Consider the following 7231-nt stretch of genomic DNA (forward strand, 5'->3'; position numbering starts at 1 on the left):
TAGAGGATGAAGTCTGTCACGCATTTGAGGTGCCAGAGGCGCACCTCACCACCAATGTCAACAACACCGACTTTCTGCTCTACGTGGCATCTGACCAGGCCGATCCATACCCGGTGCCGTATGCTACAACCTGCCAAGTGTTTCCCGATGGTCGGCCCGCTGTCGGCATGATAAACGTCCCCGCATCGAAGATCGTGTCGCGCTACGACCAACGCCTCATTCGTACGGTAGCGCACCAGATCGCGCATGCGCTTGGCTTCGGCAAACGTTTCTTCCAGAGCGCCGGCATCACCCAAAACGTAACGGAGATTCGTGGCATGACCGGCAACTTTACTGTGATCAACGGCAGTAAGACAGTGCAGAAAGCCCGGGAGCACTTCGGTTGTGAGAGCTTGGCGCATCTCGAGATGGAGAACTACTCCCGCGTCGACTATCAAAACTCACACCTGAATATGCGCAACGCCAAGGACGAGCTCATGGCGCCTGTGGTGGGTGCCGGCTACTACACTGCGCTGACCATGGCCATCTTCGAGGACACGGGCTTCTACAAGGCGGACTTCAGCAAGGCGGAGGTGATGCCGTGGGGCCATAATGCCGGCTGTGACTTCTTCAACAAGAAGTGCATGGAGAAGAACATCACGCAGTGGCCGCAGATGTTCTGCAACAGTACTCGTTTACTCCGCTGCACGTCCAGCCGACTCGAGATTGGTGGATGCGGTGTTGACATTCATGACAGCCCCTTTAATGGTTATTACCCATACTCCACCAACAAAACGCTGAGGGGGTGGTTGGTGTTCATTGATGGACTACGGCCCGTGTGTTTGTGCCCGAACGTAACGGTGCGTGCAACCAGAACTACTCCACTGCACCGGATTACACGAGTGCCTTCAACGTCTTCTTCGACGCGGTGCGCTGCATCGATGGGGCGTTTGCACCGAAGAACACGAGTACAGAATCGGGCCTCATCTTGGGCATGTGTGCCAGCGTCCAGTGCGACAACACGACCAACACGTACGGCATCCAGGTGAAGGGCAGCAGTGGTTATGTGAACTGCACACATGGAAAGAACATCACACTCTACAATGTCAGCGACGCCTTCGAGAGTGGTGGCTACATCATGTGCCCGCCGTACGCTGAGGTGTGTCAGGGGGCAACGTGAGGGTGGTGGTGGACTTCGAAAAGGGCCAGGAACACTCGGCCAGCAGCAGCAGTGGTAGTGACAGCAGCTGTCATCGCGGCAACAGTGCAGGTGGTGTGCACAGCGCCCGCACCTTTTTAACCGACGGCGAGGCGATGGTGGCTGTGATACGGATTGCGGGTGTGTTTCCCTGGATGCGGAACGCGCACAGTCATCCACGCATAAAAATGGCTGGTGGAGTCCCACCGTGGCTGTGGGGGACATGGAGTCTACACCCCCGTTGTGGTTTTGATGTTTTCTGTGCCTCTTCTTCACAGGACAGGGACAATGGTGGGTAATGGGAGACGGCAGGTCTCTCAGGTCACCACGCCTGCTCCTACAGCGACCGCCGCGCCACCAGAGGCGGGGCTGTGGTGCGCGTGCCTTGTTGAGTATGTCCGGGAGAGCGTTGTCAGCCGCAAACCCTCTACGGGGACGAAAGGTGACCCAGAGGGATATGGACGGAGGAAGCAAGATGCTCACCGTATCCCTGGACTCCAGTATGGACGTGTGTGTGGGAGGCGCGTGGTACCTGCTGCACTCGACAGGGTGGGACGGATGAGACGTGGGAGCTGATCGTGTGGCGCGTGAGGGGTGCCAGTGGCAGGATGAGAACACACCGAGCCACGCCGTGGAGCTCGTCCAAACCCCAACATGAGGAGTGTGTGCCGACTATGTCACAGCATACGATGGCGTGAGTTCTTCGTGAGGGGAGGGGAGAGAGGGGAAGGGAAGGGAAGGGGGGGGGGGCGAGAAAGCGCCGAACGCGGTGCGCGTGCAGGCCTGAGAGGGACCCGTCATCTGAAGCCGCACCTCATGAGAGACAAAAAAGGGTCTTGATTCATATCATCTCGGGGTGTACCCGGGTCACCACTGCCGCCGCCTTCCCCGAGGAGGACCCTAGACGCGACGATGCTCCTGAGACGGCGACATGAGCCGCAGCGCAGCCGCGTTGATCGATGCGCAATGGCTCGGCGCGGAGATGAGCGGCTGTGACGCATTAGAGGTGTGGACAGGGGGCTGCAGTCCACGGGTTTGCTGTTTGCCTGACGTCGCTGCTTGATGTGTTTCGTCGATGCGCATGCGCGTGGGTTTCACCGTCGTTGTTGCACGCCCGTGTGGGAGACGAGGCGGAGGGAGGGGGGGGGGGGCGGCAGAGGGTGGGCGCTTTCCGGCCTCGCCCCCCCCCCCCTCCCTCCTTCTCTGATCCGGCTGTTGCCGCTTCTCGACGGCCTGAATCCATGTTGGCCTGTGTGCGTGTGCACGTGTGTATGGCGTCCTCAACCGGCCGCAACTGCCACCCCCTCCTCTCCGTCGAGGCAATGGTGCCTGAGCGGTGCACATGCAGTCGCAAATGCAAGCAGAGAAAGATGTACACATTGGAAGACCGCCACGCCCTCCCCGGGTGTTTCCTCTCCCTTTTCACTCTCTCAATCCACCCTTTTGTATCCGCCGCCCGCCCCCCACCACCACTCCACGCCCTCTCATGTGTCCTTCTGAGTGTGACAATAAAGGTGCCCGCAGAGAGGGCTTTCCATGGTCATTTCCATATAGCATAACAGAGCGCACGTCTCTTCTCCACCGTCGCCTCTTTTTATCCTCCGCCCACTTGCCATTCTCACCGCTTCGCCCCCCCCCCCCCCACCCATCCCCCTTGCAGTCACTAGACCCGCGACACACATCCAAAAACTCAACCAAAAAATAAAAAGGTGTATGGGGTTCTTTTTTTGTTGTTGGTATGTTGATGTGTCGCTTGAGTCAGGAGGGGAAGCAGTGAGTGGCTCTGTCTCTGTGTAATTTATGTATGGATGTGGCTGTGGGTGTGCGTGCGGCCCCTTCTGTCCTCCTACTCATGCAACCCGGTGTATCTCCTCCACCTGGAGTGTAATTTTGGGTATTCAGCGTGTAATTCCTCCTCTCTCCCCCCCCCCCCTCCCCTCTCCCTCCCTCCCTCATGGGGTGGCGGGTGTTTTTATTTGGATCCCTTGTTTCTTCCTCTTACAAGCGACGTTTATTCTTGGTGCTGTCTTGTGAGCAGAGCGAGGAGCCGCTGTCTGTCCGTCTCGCCCTGTCCACGAGAAAAACAGTCAGCGTCTGGTGTGGGTGTGTGCACTTACCACCACCCCCTTTTTTTCTGGTGTTGTCGCTCTACTTCTTCTGTTATTGTTATACATCCCTCTTTGTTATACGGTGTCTAGACTCTTTGTTCTCCTCCATATTTTTACTCCCGCTCATGCAGCACTGCCAAGGCAGGCACACCAGCATACTCGACCGCCCCCTCCTCATACACACACACACAACGCGAGTGTACACGCATAACCACTGGTGTGCAAGTCGCACGTCTTTGACCAGCGTGTGTGTGTTGGGGTGTGTGCGCAGGCATGGGGGTACACCCCCAGAGATGTGCAGTATCCCTTTCGGTGCCCTACTTCTCTTTGCCCAAGTGCCTTCTTCATCTGCGGTGAGAATGAACTCAACGGCCACTGGTCGTGCTCCCCCCTCCCCTCCTGCGTTGTAGTGCGCCGAGGCCCCTCTCGACCACACCACAGAAAAGCTCTCCCTGGTGTTGCATAGCCCTTGTTTTACACGCTGTGAGAATGGTTGTCTTTGTGAGGTGGAGGCTGTGAGGGTGTCAAGGCGACTTGAGTTTCCACTTCGCACCCCCGTATATCGCTGTCACGGTCGCGCTGCGCCGGTATTGCTCGGACGGGCCCCCTCTGGACTACCGCCGCCAGCGCCAGCACCACTGACGGTGGGTGTACAATCTCAACTGCATGGGCGCCTGAACCCCCGCCTGCCACACCCTATCGGCTGCTGATGCGGTCTTTGGTGCCTCCCTGCCTTGTGTGCTCTCTGCGCGCGTGTCGATTCCCCCATGCTCGTCAATGGCCGGACTTACGGCGCCATATGCGGTGGCCTTCCGTGCCTCACGCTGTGGGACGTGACACTGGTTCTCGACGGCGTGACACCCCGTGTGTGTCGGCAGCGGCGGTCGGTGCACACGCTCACACCCACACCCACGCATATACATACGCACAGCATGGACAGTGACGCATCTGGTGTACCCCCGCGGCTGCACTGCACCAGGCACATCTCTGCGCGGTCCAACTTTCCAATGCTCTACCCCACACCGTCACCCTCTCCCTCCTCCGTGACAATCCATCCCGCACTCTTCTCCCTCCCCCACTCCTGTTATCCCTACACCGCACGGTACTCTGCCACACTCTCACACAGACGCTCACACCCATTCGCTCGACTCAACCAGCACACCGCCACGCACACACACACACAGCACATACCCGCTGAGTAGTGTCTCCTGTGGCACCCTGTCTTCTCTCTACCCCTCCATCCTCTCCACACGCACGCCCCCTCCTCCTTCCCCACCGCCAACATGACTCGCAGCTTACCAAGCAGCACGCTCGAGAGGCGTAGCGGTGCCGCACGCCTGGTGCGCCTCGCAGCCGCCGCGTGCCTCGCCCTGTTCTTCGTCGGCTCCGCCGCCGTGTGGGCACAGCCGATGGTCGTCGCGACCACCGGCCACCGCTGCATCCACGACGAGCTACAGCAGCGCGTGCTGCGGTCGGTGGCGCAGGAGCACAACGACCGCGATACTCTCCCTGCTGTGGGTCTGCCCGTTGTCGCCGCGGATTCTGCCTCCAGTGCGGAGAATGGCGGTGTGGACTACTCGGCGTCTGAGAGTGGCACGCCGTCCCAGGTTGAGCGCTCCGAAGAATGGGGTGAGCTGCGCATCACCGTGTCCACTGAAGACCTAAACGACACGGCCTACCACTGCACACGTGTCGGGCAGCGTGTAAGCAATCACGCAGGTGGTATGGTCAACTGCACTGCGGATGACATCCTGACGGAGGATAAACGCGACATGCTTGTCCAGTATATCCTCCCGCAAGCCCTCAAATTGCACACGGACCGGCTGCAGGTGAAGCAGGTGCAGGGCAACTGGAAGGTGACCTCCATGAATGAAGAAGTCTGTGAACACTTCAAGGTGCCTGAAGCGCATCTCACGACGGGGCTGAGCAACACCGACTTTGTGTTGTACGTTGCCTCGGTGCCGAGCGTAGGTGGTTTCCTCGCTTGGGCTCTTTCTTGCCAGGTGTTTGCAGACAAACATCCCGCCGTGGGTGTGATCAACATCCCCGCAGCGAATATCGTGTCCCGCTACGAGCAGGCTACCACGCGCGCGGTCGCGCACGAGATTGCGCATGCGCTGGGGTTCAGTGGTGTTTTCTTCGAGGAAACTGGCATCATGCATAACGTGTCGGGTGTTCGAGGCAAGCCCTCCCCTGTTCCTGTGATCAAGGGCAACAATACGGTGGCGAAAGCCCGCGGGCAGTACGGTTGCGACAACCTGGAGTACCTGGAACTCGAGGATCAAGAAAATGGCGGTTCTGGAAGCTCGCACTTGAAGATGCGCAACGCTAAGGACGAGCTCATGTCCGCTGTGAGCAGCGCCGGCTACTACAGCGCGCTGACGATGGCCGTCTTCGAGGACATGGGCTTCTACAAGGCGGACTTCAGCAAGGCCGAGGTGATGTCGTGGGGCCGCAACGCGGGCTGTGGCTTCTTGGAGCAGAAGTGTATGAATGAAGGTGTGACGCCATGGCCACAGATGTTCTGCAACGACATGGAGCCGCAGCTCCGCTGTACCTCCGATCGTCTGTACATCGGGAGATGTGTGATCGATTCTACCGTAGATGGGAAGCCGCCGTACTTCCAATATTTCTCAAAACCCAACATCGCGGGGTATGACGCCTTTCTGGACTACTGTCCCACAGTCATGGCCTATGGTGGCGGTGCTTGCAACCAGAACTCCGAGAAGGCACCGGACATTTTGAGAACCTTCAACGTGTTTTCTGAGGCCGCACGTTGCGTTGATGGGGCAGTCGCGCCGGAAAAAAGTGCTGCCGCACCCGGCACTTACGCCGGCATGTGTGCCAACGTCCAGTGTGATATGACGACGCAGACGTACAGCGTCCAGGTAAAGGGGAGCGACGCTTATGTGAACTGCACACCCCACGAGAGGATGTACTTGGGTAACATCAGCAACGTGTTCCGACGTGGTGGGTACATCACGTGCCCGCCGTACGTTGAGGTGTGCCAGGGCAACGTGAAGGCGGCCATGGACTTCAAAGATGAAGATAAAAAAACAGCGGACAGTGGTAGCGGGTAGAGTACCGACAGGGGCCCGACTAGTGTCAGCGGTAATAAAAACTACACCGACAAGAACGTTACTCGTGGCAGCAGTGCGGGTGGCGAGCACCGCGCGTGCGTACTGCTCACAGGTGCAGTGGCCATCCTGTCTCTCATGCTGTTTGTGGCCCTGGATGCTTTAATCTAGAGGGAGAAGCCGTCTCAGAGCCCGACGTTGACGTGGCGTGTGTGGGGTTTGTGCCGCGTTGGAGTAATGGAGGGACTGCTCCAGGGGGGTGGGTGGTGGGGGTTGGATATTCAGCGGTCCACCCACCGGGATGTCGGGACGCTGCTGAGAGAGGAGTGAAGACAGCCCAACAGCCCCCGCGGTCATTGACTCCCCTGAGCACCCCCCTCCCTCTGTGGACGACAGTGTGGTGTCCGCACGTTGTTGTCGAGGGCTGCCTCCATCGCGTTTGTCGCGTACAGTCAACTTATTGGGGAAGGCTGAATGCTGAGTGTGGAGGATAGGCGAGGCGCGACACAGATCACATGGCCTCGGAGTGCACGTACGACGAAGGCGTGCCGCAACCGCCGCAAGAAGTGTGGGTGCCGTGCACACCGGGTGATGAGGGTGGACCGGCTAGGCAGGCACGTATGCCGGGAGCATGTTGGGCACCCCTGGCGTTACACGGTGGTGTCCTCCATGCTCGTATGTGGCACGGTTCTGCGAGCGATGCGATGGGGTGCAGATGGGTGTACGTTGTCACTGTTTTTGTGGTGGTGACCGCCGAGTGACGTAGTGTGGTGGTGTGGGGTGTGAAGGAGGACGGGGGGCTTCTCTGCTGTACCTTCGGTGAGACCACCCCTTCTTTGTCTTGTATGATCCACGCACTGAGGTACTCC

This window comes from Porcisia hertigi (genome assembly GCF_017918235.1).
Source record: "Porcisia hertigi strain C119 chromosome Unknown contig_3, whole genome shotgun sequence".
Taxonomy (NCBI): domain Eukaryota; phylum Euglenozoa; class Kinetoplastea; order Trypanosomatida; family Trypanosomatidae; genus Porcisia; species Porcisia hertigi.